Source organism: Scomber japonicus, chromosome 17 (assembly GCF_027409825.1).
Source record: "Scomber japonicus isolate fScoJap1 chromosome 17, fScoJap1.pri, whole genome shotgun sequence".
NCBI classification, from domain to species: Eukaryota; Metazoa; Chordata; class Actinopteri; order Scombriformes; family Scombridae; genus Scomber; species Scomber japonicus.
In genome coordinates, this window is record NC_070594.1 from 13,141,031 (window position 1) to 13,155,176 (window position 14,146).

The 14,146-nt window shown below is 41.1% G+C and overlaps 1 protein-coding gene across 2 annotated transcripts in view; it reads left to right on the top strand.

The window, feature by feature from the left end:
* Positions 1–14,146, top strand: part of LOC128377130 (1-phosphatidylinositol 4,5-bisphosphate phosphodiesterase beta-1) — a 112,234-nt gene that overhangs the window by 19,241 nt on the left and 78,847 nt on the right. The gene's annotated exons all lie outside the window — the stretch shown is intronic.

The window sequence follows — 14,146 nt, forward strand, 5'->3', positions numbered from 1 at the left end:
TTGTTTTTCTCCTGTCCCTAACTAACACTGATGTGAATGATTTTTGCTTGGCTCACTAGAGTGTGCCTTAATAAGATGATGGCTGCACATTGAGTGCTATGGTCAAACGTCAATAAAATGTGTGAATCTGTGGTTTGTGTGTCGCAATGGGATGACCTGACATTTTGAAGATGGGGTCAGAGATCAGAAGTTACTGTACAGTTGGTCACAGTAGTTTATAGATCTCTGATAACTGTTCCTCTGAGAAAGACTAAATGCTACTGTTACAGGTCACAAGGCGTAAATTAAATCTCTCAGACATCGATTTGCTCTATTAGTTTTAATTATGCTTAATCAGCGGTGGTGGAGAATTTATAGCTTAGACATTTAAACACTCATGCTTCTAGTAAACTGACATTTAAAATTTGTGAGGACTGTGTTTTATGAGTCAGCTGGTACACAGTGAGACAGACAGACACTCTCTTTTCTTCCTCCATTCCCTTCCTTCCACTTCAAACGCTAACCCAGCCCAGTTGCCATGACAATCCAATCCATGCAGCTTGTTTTTTGATGCTGCAAAGTACTCAAAACCCCCCTGCTGCTGTGATTTGACTGCCATCGCCGTACCGAGCCAGGTGGCTGCTTTCCTCAGGGAGCCCTTTCAAATAAAGGCATTCAGCCAGAAGACTTTGAAGTCCCACTGTAGACAAGCCCTCAATAAGAGAACACACTTCCTTCCTGTTTTATCCCTGGCTTTGATGGGGAAACTTCGATGGAGGACAACCTCATATTTCACATCATTTTGTTGCGGCGCTAATACTACAAAAAATACACAGTGACTTTTAATCCTCAGTCCAACTCTGTCCAACTTTCTATGAAATAATGTTACAGAGATTTTTGGTTGTTAAATGAAGGGATTAGAATGAAATGAAATCAAATGGAGTTACTGAAAGCTAATTAGTCTAGAAAAAACTTGGAACAGACCGTACTCACACTCATGTTCAGACAAAACAAGCAATTTGAAGATGTCACTTTGAGCTCTAAGACATTGTGATGGCTTTTTTTTTTAATTGTCGTAATTTTTCACAGTTGGGGTAAACAAACATTTTTATGCTAACAATCACTCTAATTTTAGAATCTCCAGTTAAGCTGAATTGCTGAATTTGTCTCTTTAATTGTAAAGAGAAAATGATGCCAACTGCACACAGAAAGGATTGGAACCTTGGATTTTCTTTCTTTCTTTTTTTAATAATTATTTTTATTTGCTTTTTATATCAATTTCAGAGATCACATGCTCATACCAGTACATTCATAAACTAAACAAAACAAAAAAAGGAAATAGCATGTCTACCCCAAAATTCATTATCTCTCCACCTCCCCAAGGTGCACACATACACTCCATACATTCCCACAACTCATTCTCCCCACCCATAACACTAGCACAAATACACACCCATAACAGTAGCACAAATACACACCCATAAGCATAACACATACACATCAAAACATTCACACAACTCATTTTCCCAAACATATAACTTAACATGAATTACACACCACAATATTCTCTCTCAACCAGTTTTATAACTCCACATCCACTCTTTCATTCTTACACCCACCATTCAGACTGTAATAATAATAATATTAGTGTACGCATTTTTTGTTTAAATTTGAAGTTTTTAGATCTTTATTCCAGTCCTCATATATTTTATGTAATGAATATCTATCAATTTGTGCTTCAATCAGATAATTATATACCTTGCCTATCAATTTAGTTTTTTTCTGTTTTATCTAACAAAAGTTTCTCCATAAGTGAAGGTTCATTAGCATCATTTAGCACAAAAGTTTGGGTTAACCAATTTTTTAGTTGTAAATATCTAAACATATCTTTACTGGTTAGATTCAATTTCCTTCTAAATTGTTCAAATGGCATTTTTTTATTTTGAGAAATGATATCTAACACCGTTTTTATTCCTCCATTAATCCATGATGTCCAGTTTAATTTTTCATTATTGATGGTAACTGCTGGGTTGTTCTATAATTCTGTTGTTTTGGGAACATTAATGTATATTCCTAAGATATTTTTTAGTCTTTTCCATGCTCTAAGTGTACTGTTTATCACAAAGCTTGCGTTTTTAATCTTTTGGGTAGATAACATAGCTGAAAGCCAATTGTCTGACCCAAGTATGTGGTCTTTGTACTGGCATATTTTATGACCTCAAGAAATAGAGGCCTTATGTGTAACCAAAATGTTCGATAAAACTCAGGAAGGAATACTTCAAAGACCTCCTCAATCCCACTGACATGCCTTCCGGTAAGGAAGCAGGGTCTGGGGACCCGGGTGTGGGCTCTCCTATCTCTGGGGCTGAGGTCACGAGGTTGTCAAAAAGCTCCTTGGTGGCAGGATAAGAGCCGCCCGGAGTTCCTCAAGGCCCTGGATGTTGTGGGGCTGTCATGGTTGACACAACTCTGCAACATCGCGTGGACATCGGGGGCAGTGCCTCTGGAATGGCAGACTGGGGTGGTGGTCCCTCTTTTTAAGAAGGGGGACCAGAGGGTGTGTTTCAACTATAGGGGGATCACACTCCTCAGCCTCTCTGGAGGAGCAATATGGTTTTCGTCCGGGTCGTGGAACTGTGGACCAGCTCTACACCCTCTGCAGGATCCTTGAGGGTGCATGGGAGTTTGCCCAACCAGTCCACATGTGTTTTGTGGACTTGGAGAAGGCATTCAACTGTGTCCCTCGGGGAGTCCTGTGGGTGGTTCTCCGGGGGTACGAGGTATCGGACCCCCTGATATGGGCTGTCCTGCCAAAATGAGTTTCCTCCTTAGGGTGGCTGGGCTCTCCCTTAGAGATAGGGTGAGAAGCTCGGTCATCCGGGAGGAGCTCGGAGTAGACCCGCTGCTCCTCTGTGTTGAGAGGAGCCAGATGAGGTGTCTCGGACATCTAGTCAGGATGCCTCCCGGACGCCTCCCTGGTGAGGTGTTCAGGGCACGTCCCACCGGTAGAAGACCCCGGGGAAGACCCAGGACACGCTGGAGAGACTATGTCTCTCGGCTGGCCTGGGAACGCCTCGGTATCCACCGGGAAGAGCTGGACGAAGTGGCTGGGGAGAGGGAAGTCTGGGCTTCACTGCTTAGGCTGCTGCCCCTGTGACCCGACCCCGGATAAGCGGAAGAGGATGGATGGATGGATGGATGGATGGATCTGTACATCACCATCTATCACCCTCTTATCTTGCGAGACAGCTGGATTGGCAGTACTGATTGGTCCAATCCACTTGATTGGGCTTGTGATTTGATCTTGTAAATCCAGCTGCCTCACAAGGTAATTTTTCTCCAGGTACCAATTAAAAACACTTAGCTATCCTGCTACGCATTTTTAATTCAACAATTAACATTCCAAACACATTAGATCATTTTATGTCATAAACAGTTCCATTATAAAACAAAACTAAAACACAGTAAATCTTATACTTAATATCAGAACCTTTCACTTCACTGTAAAGTCAACTAATCAAGATTAAACTAGGATATGTCTCAAAAATGAGATTCAGTTCCTTTTTCATGTGAGGTTTAAAGTCTAGGACAGAAGAATACACAACTCATTTGTTAAGCTATTTGATTTCCCTTTCATTTAAGGTCTTTGCCTGTGCTGTGTAGGTCATAAGTTTACCCAGTAATGAAGTTCTCCCTTTCTCTTCCTCATCTCTTTCATCTACACTGCTGCTGAGAACAGAAAGATGAGAACTGAAATTAAAATAATATTGAAGTCTGAATTGCACATCATAATTTAGACCCTTCTCCTCTGAAGAATGTTGTAAAATTGACACCAGTTCCCTTTTGTTAGTTTTCCCTTTGATGGCAAATCCATCATTATTTTTTTTGTAATTTAAGTGGGGCAATACTATTGTTGCTATCCTTTCATGTGTGTAAATGTGCCAGCCTTAGCAAAAGGACTCCATCTGCTTACAATGGGAAGGTTAATGTTAAAAGTTAAATGAACATATATAATTTTAGAATGCAGTATATTTTGTTGGCGTGCAGATTGTTGAACTATTAAACTACTACAATAAGAATGTCATTTGCCTGTTGAACAATGCTGAATGAGACTGAAATAGACCAACATGATGAACCTCTTCATTCATTTATTATATGGATGTATAAAGAGTTGTTATTTGTCTGCTATCCCCTTCTTCTTTCACTCTTAACTAACAGGTTTTTTCCGCATTCATGGAAATGCTCAATAAATGCTACTTAACTCATTCTGCTGGAGGAATCAGGCCAGTGGATGGCTTACACTCAAGTCCCATTTCCTAATAGGGCAATTATAGGCTTTTTGCTTTAGAACTATTTCCAGTGCTTCCTGCACGTAAATGAATGACCAATTGCTCAAGTGGGCGACTGGAAAGAAAAGGTCTTTAACTTAATTTCAAAGAGACAGACATAGAGCGATCATTTGGATAGTAAGTACAGATAATCACAAAGAGCAAAGAGTGATTTTTTTTTTCTTCTTCCGTGGACTGGTCTCGTTAATGATTTACAAACGTGTTAGAAAAAGCTGCATATCTTGTGTTCACTCTGAGAAACCTTGAACTGTGCTTGTCTTGTATTGTGACAGCTCTCAGACAGATTTTACTTTGTATTATTGATTGCTCCGATACAGGCTCATCGTAATAATTACATTAGATGATCCTCTGGTGTTTGAGAGGGCTGTAATTCCAACCAGCCAGGGGTTTCTGAGTTTTTAATACCACCCTGCTGCTTGTCACTGAATTCCTGTGTACCCTGACGCAATTATCCAGCTGCTGCCTCAGACAGCTTATTAAAAACACACTGATGGACTCATTATGGCCGCTATTTTAATTTATTAACATCTCTACATAGACACATAAACGTAGGTAAACAAAAACAAAAAAACTACAGAAATCCCCTTTATCTACTATCATATGAATGTTAACTGTGTCTTACATTGCAGACCGACTTGACACCATAGTGTTTTTTGATTGATAAATGGAGTGCTGGAGTGAATTCTGCCAAGCTGGATCTGTTGTCCATCCCCGAATTTCAGATCCCTCAGACTTCCCTCATCCTCTTGCCGTTCCATTTCTGCTCGAGCAACTAAGTGTGTCACAAATGTGGGTCAGTCGCCTTTCTTTACTCCACCAAAGACAATTCAGTTTGGTGGAATTATAAGAAGGTATCAAATTTAAACAGCTTGGAAGTGCTCTGGGGCAAGACAAAAAGCGCATACTGTGTCTGCCATACTTAAAATACAAACTCCTCTTTGAGAGCCTTCCTCGAGAGTTACATGATGGGAGGGAAAAGAGCAACACCTGGCCCATTAGAAGAGAATAAGAGAGGGACATGGAGAATTAGTTTTCATCAGTACATTAGGAGACAAACTGAGGCCAGGGTGGCAGTGAAACCTTTTAGAGACATTTTCTCCATTTGACTGTCTGATTGTGTTGATGCTGATATTGTTTGTTTGTTCTTTTTTTTTTTTGTATGAAACACTTTTAGGACCTATTGACAAGCACTCATAATTGCCTGTGGTTTTTTTAGACAGGAAAAAGGATAAAAAGACACTTTGCTTCAGTGTAGCAGCGGGTCGAGAGTGGAACCTGACCGATACATCAGCGTGGCTCATTTTACATGATTTTATTTTAGTTAGCAATTCAATAATGCCAAGGAGCAAGAACTCAGAGAAATACAAAATACATGATTTAGAAGCAGTGTGGCTGTTACAGTGTTTGGTTTGGATGGAACTGGAACCTTTATTGGCAGCAGCGCCAGGCCTATAAACGTGAATGTCCACGGCTGAGTGACTGAGACCCTTCGTCCTGGCTGGTTATCTTCTTGTGTTGCCACTACCTGTATGTGTTACATTAGCCCTCCAGCCATGTTGTAGGTTTTGACCTAGTCCTGTTTTTAGCCATGCTAATGATATAGCTGTAGTTATAGAAAATGTTTGTTGATCAATTAGTTTAAGACCAAATATCTGCAAAACTACAGATGTTCCATTTCACCTTCAGCTGTAATTTGTGTTTTGTGCTAATAAACAAACAGTGACAGAGGCCTCAGTGACATACTTATGTCTTGATAAACACTTTCAGTGGCGACTTATTCAAACTGTTCAGTTGACATCATGGAAATGACACAGAATGTGTAAACAATACTCTTAACTCTGTTTATGCTTGTGTGTGGTGTCACAAAGCCAATGTCCCATCCTCTTCTCTCTCTCATTGTATTCAAGTTGTATCTAATGTTAACATGCCATTATCAAACTGTTCAAGTTAGAGCTACAAGAAAAGTGAAGTGACAAACAGAGCGAAAAGAGTTTTGCCTGCAGAAAGAAAGTGAAAAATGTATTTCTCTAAGCCGTCCGATTTGTCCTGACTTCAAAGGGCCCATGGATTGCACTTAGGAGGTGTCTAAATGAGGTGATGTGAAAGATGAGAGCCAGAGCTGCACTGTATCTGCCACTGGCAGTGATTCTCAAAGGACTTCAGCCACAGCACAAGCACACACAGGCACGCTGCTCACTTGTAGCTTATAGTCATGAATTGAGAGACGTGTTGTGGTTGAGCGTACTTTGCCTGTGTGTGTGTGTGTGTGTGTGTGTGTGTTTGTGTGTGTGTGCGTGAAAATCTGCAATAATGTTGTGAGATCATTACTCAGAAAGAAGAAGAATAGAAGGATAGGTTGTATAGAGGCCCAGAGGAAACTGGATTTTCTGACTATAGAAATAGAAACGTGTACAGGTACATTGTAGTATGTGAGCATGTATCTACTGCAGTGTCTGGCCCTCAGTTCCAGCTTTCTGTGGGTTTTATATGTTTGTACAATCCTGTGAATGTGTTGTGCATGAGTCACTCGTTCCAGGACACTGAAGAGGATCTCAGATGTTTCACTGCAGCAGATAAGAGTCATCCACAGTGTGCCTGAAGAAAGCCACACAGATAGAGGAGCAGACTTAAATGGTGTGGAGGAGTAAGGACGGAAGAAGGGATGGGGGTGGTGTGTTAGCGTGTGTGCATGCGTGTGTCGACAGGGGATCAGACAAGATGTGAACTGTCATTCAAAAACACGAGAGCTGCTGTTAAGATGCGAGAAGACAGGAGGGAAGCACGGAGGGAGGGAGGGAGGGAGGGAGGGAGGGAAGGAGGGAGGAAGGGAGGGAGAGGAGGACTAGAGGAGGCAGATGTCCAGAGAGAGGATAGGTGAGACAAGTGAAACAGAGAGGCACATGTCCAAGACAGCGGAGGCAGAGATGGACATGAGAGGATAGAGTAAGTGAGGGAAGGAGGAGGGAGAAGTAAAAATCCAGCCAAAAGCATAACCATGAGAGAGAGAGAGAGAGAGAGAGAGAGAGAGAGAGAGAGAGAGAGAGAGAGAGAGAGAGAGAGAGAGAGAGAGAGAGAGAGAGAGAGAGAGAGAGAGAGAGAGAGAGAGAGAGAGAGGAGAGAGAGAGAGAGAGAGAGAGAACAACAGAGGTGATGGACAGATGAGGGAAGCAGCTTTGCTTTCTCTGTCATCCCACTCAGTTCTGCTATCTATCAGAGAGGAGTACACTCCCTCCAGTATCCCTCACTACACCTTCCATCCATCACTGTGTGTGTCTGCGTGTGTGTGCCCGCGATTTGATTGGTCTGGCACGCTCCAAGGAAAATGGTGACCAATGCGAGCTGAAGAGCCGGTCACATCATCACTCTCAGTCACTGAGTATTTATAATGACTGAACACAACAGACACTGCAGACTGATGATAGAGAAGAGTTAGTTTGTGTGTATGTATGCACAAGCACGCACGTGTGTGTGTATATATATATATATGCCCATAGAGTGGTTTGTGAGGGTGTGCTTTACCTGATTTGTGTGTGTGTGCATTTGTGTGCGAAGCATGAGTGTGTGCGCTGATGTATAGAACAAAGCTTCCTGTGGCCTTTATCTGAACGTTGGCTGTTTTGTGGAGCATGTCAGCAACTGATAGCCTCTATCAGCCATAGCCACGCTCCTCCACTGCTTGGCCTCAGTGTTTTTTTTTTTTGTTTTATTTTACCACAAAGCTGTTTCTCCCTTACTCCTCCTTCTCCATCGTTTCCTCATTCCTTCCCTCAATCCTCTTGACCTCTAATCCACGTGTCCTCTATCCATCTGTCAGACCATGAACCCAACCTCAAACTGATAACCAAAGTCATGCGACTCCACATATTTATGACTTAACTCACGTTTTTTTTTATCACGTAACTCCACATGTGTTTCTAGCCGTCCTTATCCAAACCATCAAAGGCACATTTCAATGTATATGTTTACCTGCATGATACCTCACCATGAGGGTTTAGTGGAATAAGGGTAAATCCAGAGAGATATTCTATTTGTAGGTGTTACAGATTAATCCTGATCCTGAATTTGTCCTGACAAATAACTTAAAGATGAGAAATCAGGAGATGAGTGAATCATACAGTCTGAAAGAAGATCCATCCACAATCCCTCCAGCTGGCTTCCATATTATCTTCTTGACATTATTCCAGTGTTTGTGAAAATCTGTACATACTTTTTAAAAAATAGCATTAAGTCTGTTGAAATTTGGCTAAATCTGTGTCAACAATCAATGAAATGTTAAAGTGAAGGGACTGAAGGTTTGAACTTGAAGGCTGCAACAGGGGACGACTAATGTACATTTAGTGACAGTGAACAAGTTATTAAAGAACCATTGTAATGCCTGTTTAGAGTATTTACATTACAGGAGGATGAGGAAGGGCATAGGACTAAAGGCTGTGCCAAAGCATTATATTAATTAACCTCATTGTAGCTGCGCAGCATCCGTCCAGTAGAAAACAAACAATGTCCCTATGTACCTACAGTGTCAATTTCCCTTTAAAAGACTACAATACAAATTGAATTAGAGCTAACAGTAACACGGAAAGAAACATGATCTTGTCAAAGATGCTCAAGCAGAATGAAGAAACAGGGATTTAATTTTTTGTTTTTGTTTCAAGGAATGGATTATTTGTGAGACCTAAACCAGTCAGTTTAGATCAGATCTGTAAGGATAGGTGTGTGAACCAGGCGTGACCGCACCTGCTAAAGATAACAGGTAGATAGGGAGCATGTGAGAGACAAAATAAGTAACTCTTTAAAAATTCTCCATGTTTTCTCTACTTGCATTTGACTTTTAAATGTCAGGGTAAAATTAGGGTCAGATAAAGCAACACATGATGGATTTAAGATACTCAAAAGCTTTCTGGCATTCACCTGACCAGGTATGGGGCATACAGGGGGTCAGACTAAGTGTGAGCAAAGCTGGAGAAGCCTTTACAGAATTTATGATTAAACCCAAACAGACGTACATGGTGGCTGGCAGAGATTTCTGCATCAGCACAGCATATTTGTTCACTGGCTGAGATAGATGGGCTGCACCCTTTCAAAACCACAGATTTTCCAGCAGTAAAAGGTTAGGGACAAACTAGTCAATTTTAGGGACCTTTCTCAGAGTGGATACAAGAGCAGCACATCAGCACAAAAAATGAAGGCTTATGAATGAGACTTTTAGGCTTTTCTTGTGCTTCTCGAACTTATTTGAATTCAATTCATTTTACAGATGTACATTTCAGAATTTATTTTTCAATTGAGAGATGTTTGACCTTTGCACAATCACTACCAAATGAGACTTTACGCAAAAATACCCAGCTGGGCTGAGGGTAACTGCTTTCAATCCATTTGATTGCCTTTGTAATGAGAAATTGTCCTTTGTTGGTTGTTTGTGACAGAGCATTGATTTGTTTGAATTGCATTTTTTTTTAATATTGCACTGGAAGATAAGCAAGGGGGAGAACTGGAGACAGAACAGAGAGGATAGATGAAAATCAGAGCGAGTTTAAATAGACCCTTGGGCAGCCCTGTGGCAATGTCAGACTCCAATTTGGCTCAAGGCCTTTGTCATATGCCATGCCTGATTTCTCACCCACTTTTGCTGCTACGCCCCACTTCATACTGTCTAATAATGCATTTGATCCATGGAAAAAATGTAAATTGAATAGGTCCTCATATGAGTTTTAAGTTATTTTAGACTACTGGTGGGAAAGGGCACTTGTGCTATCTAATTTCTTGAGAAGATGCGTACTGCATGTGTATTCATTGGACACAAAATGGTGTTCCTCCTAGAGCACATATAAACTTTCTGCTCTTTTGTCTGGCTGTTGGCAGCTCTCTCTCTCTTTAGTTAGCCACTTCAGGTAAGGAGCTTTGTGACTTACCTACTGTGGGGCTGTTTGGGTCGCTCTATAGGAACCAACGAGTGGAGCAGCAGAGTGAATGTAACTCTCAACCAAGTTCAAGTGCAGCCCTCCACAAACCATTTTCCCTCATAACATTGCATGCTTCGTGGCAGCCAAGTGTCACTGGAGTGCCACTTAAAGGACAGACACAGCACCTGTACAGCTTTGGTGTGTTTTGTTCTACATAAGTATTTGCTCGGTTTATGATGTAATGCTCCTGATAAGCAGGTGGGAAACTTGCATGGCAGCCTCAGGCATCAGTGTATAAACATGTGTGAATGGGTGAATGTTTGCATGTATTGTGAACTGTTTTTAGTGGTAAGTAAGACTAGAAAGGCGCTATATAAATGCAGTCCATTACTGTGGTTGGGGGACACCTCCATGCCCATAATCATCCAATCCTCTTGTCAGTGGGCCTTTGAAGACTCTTCCAAAGAGAATGGAGGAGTGTAATATGGTTATGCAAAAGTCCCATGTAGCTCTGCACACACATAAAACCCAAAGTGTCTCATCTATTGTATCTTTAACTTCTGTCACATTCTTGTGCATGTGTACCATATGTATAGACAGCTGTTTTTTTAACATGTTTAAGAGCCTCCCAATGCTTTCTAACAGTCCTGTTAGAGGGTTAGAGGTCATCCAGACATGTTATACCAGTATAGCCTGTGTGACCTCATGACATAAAGAGGCAGCTTATCAGAAATCCTGAAAGCTAACCACATATGACTGGGCAACAAACAATACATGTACATGCATGGTCATTAATGAGACGTGAATCTACAGTATGGACCATTAATTGCTTGTTAGTGGATTTATCTATTCTGATTTTATATTTTGTTCTGCTTTTTCATTATTCAAATACATACAGTTATATTGATTTAGGTTATTATTACTGTTTATGAAGCAGTCCTGATAATGGTATCTTTCACAAATGCCACTGGCTATAGTCATATCAGATCCCTCATATCAACAAGCATGTGTCTCCTGAATGTATCTAGAATTAAACTAGAATGTGTGTGTGTGTGTGTGCGTCGTGTGCTTTGTATGGGTGGCTGACAGTTTATTTTATTTATGTGTAGTATTTGATGTTTTCCATCTTTGTTTAATGTTTTCTGTGTTTTTACTATAAAGAACACGGAGCTTGCCTGTGCATGAAATGTGCTATACAAACTAAAACTGACTTGACAAATAGAAGCAACAGTGACGGTGCTATGTATTTTCACCATGTCTGGCCCTGGTGCACTAGACACAACAGCCATGCCTTAGATATCTCCCTCCCTCATTTGCTTTGTGCATATTCACCTCTCCCTCCTTCCTGCCTTCGCTTTTTTTTTTACTCCTTGTCTCCGTTGCTCAGCAGAAGCTCTGAGCATTGTGGAGTGCACATCCATTTTGAACCCGGAGGCTGTCAAGCATGCTGTTGGTAAATAAGCAAGCTAACCCGTGGCTGTCAGTCGACCCATTTCCACTTATCCTTTTCCCCCCATCTCTGCCTTCTACTTCATGTTTCCTTCACTTTCTTTCTCACACCAGAACATCCTTTCCCAACCAGCCTGGCCAGCCTTTAAAATTGTCGATTCTCAGTAAAGACTGTTTTATTCAAAGCACCTTGTAACAGATTTTTCCCCCCAGCCCCAAGTCAAGTTTTATGTATCACATTACATACACAGGTGAACTCAGTGTTCAAATTAAAGGGTAACAAAGAGTGGTCTAACACAAGAACACAGTGTATTAAATGTACAAAGCACCTGAAGCAGAGGCACGTTTGACAGCAAAATGATTCATAGATCAATGATGAATTTCCTGCAAAGTTTCATGTAAACATCACACTCTTTACCTTCTCCTTGGAAAAAAAGGAATGAGTTTCATTTTAAAAGGAAGGCAGTATGTTGCAGATGTTGTGAGAACAGCGGCTCCACAGCAGAGATAGACAAACAGGCACAGAAAACAGAGCCCAGGGCCGGCGCAGGTTAAGCATGTTCATTAATTTCTGTGGTTTCTCTCCCTCTGGCCCTGCTTGCTTCCTGGACGTGCCGTGGATCTTAATAGGCTTTGGATCCCTGCTCACTGTTTTGTGGCACATAGAAATGCCCTGAGAGAGGGGGGGGGGGGGGGGGGGTAAGAGACAAAAAGACAGGGTGAGGTAGAGAGAGAGAGACAGCTTGATAAATGAAGAGAGGTGACAGAAATAAAAAAGATAATGAATATATTTTGTAGGAAATAGATGAGAGAAATTAAACAGGAGAAATAATGGATGGACTGCTTGACTGAAATTAAGTGCTTTAATTAACAAACTGCAGTGTCTGCAATTATAAATCCAAATCAATATCAATAAAATGTCATTGTCATCAACTTTTATTTACATCTGCACAATGAGCAAGCTTCTCCATGCTGCGGCTGATGCTGACACAGGACTTTAGAGGTCACAGTAGTGATTACAAGCATATCATCTTAGTCACACACTGTGTAAGCAGTTTGTCACCCATACAAGCAGTTTGCTTTACCTTTAATGAGTCGACTCTATAGGTTAACACTTAACTGATGACGCTGAACCAGCTTAGAGTTGTGTTAACAGTGAAGGGCCAGAGGGCACAAAAAGGACCCCATCAGCGAGCTGTTTCCTGAAGCCCCACTGTTGCACCAGGCCCCCATGTGGAGCTCCATCTCTCTAAAGAGACTTCAAAGGCAGGCATTTGCAGACCTGATGTAGGCGTTAACCTTTGACTCAGAGGCTCTCTCTGTGCAAACAGGGACAGGCTAATTGATGCAGCGCACTGCAGTAAAGGAATAGCTTGTCCTTGTGGGTTACAGCCAAAGAATAGAGTGCTTTAATTTCTGTCTCTTACAGTATATGCAGACAGACAGTGGCTGTGCCTCAAGCAAAGTGGCATTTTATTTTATGATCTTTGGTGACCAATGTTTAGCATCTACTAATGTACATTATATATATTATTATCTATAGTTGCAAGAAATACAGATCCTTGTCTTATTCAACTTTTGACAAACACATATCTGTGGCGACTACAACTTTGTGCAATTAATTTCTGTTATGGGGCAAAATAAGCAGTCAGTGCTACATGCTGAGTATGAAAATAAATTTCAATTTTCAGTTGTTAGAAGTTGTACAAGAATTTACAGAAGACAAAACCCTGAACTTAGATACTCTGATACATTCATATTTTCATTCAAAAAAAAAATATTTTTTCAAATGAAAATATGAATAGAATATTTATTTTATATTTATCGAGACGTCTAAGGTAGGCGCGGATTTGGCCAGGGGCAATTTTCCACCAGCCTCATGGCCTTGATATAGACAGATACTGGTTGTGCGGCTGGAGATACAGTCAAGCCTCCGTCACTCCCTGCCTCTCCTGATAATCCTGAGTGGATACACAGTTCATCCTGGTTAATTTTCCACCTCATGTCTTGGCTCACTCAGAGAGATGGACAGAGCAATAATCTAGACTGATAAAGGTATATGGTGAGTGAAGGAAGGTACCAGGAGCTGTCAATATGATTGGATTTGTGTGTGTTTACTGCAAATCATATTATTGGTTGTTTAAGGTACAGCTTTGCAAATAGGCAGAAAACAAAGCTGGTTGATGGATTGGTGGATGCATGAATGGACAGACAGACAGATGAGTTAATGAATGACGAAAGTGAGGTGTGTGTCCACTTGTAGATGGACACAGTTGATAGTGTTTTGAGTACAGTTGCTTATGTAAGAAGAATGAAGGAAAGTTCAGTGTTATGCGCTGAGTGGTTATGAGCTGACACATTTGTATGGTGTCAATATTTCAGTGCCCTTATTTTGAACTGTGCCCCACTTTGCCTCTGCATCATAATAGTGTGATCTTCATAACACTGAATTGCTGGAACTGTGAGATG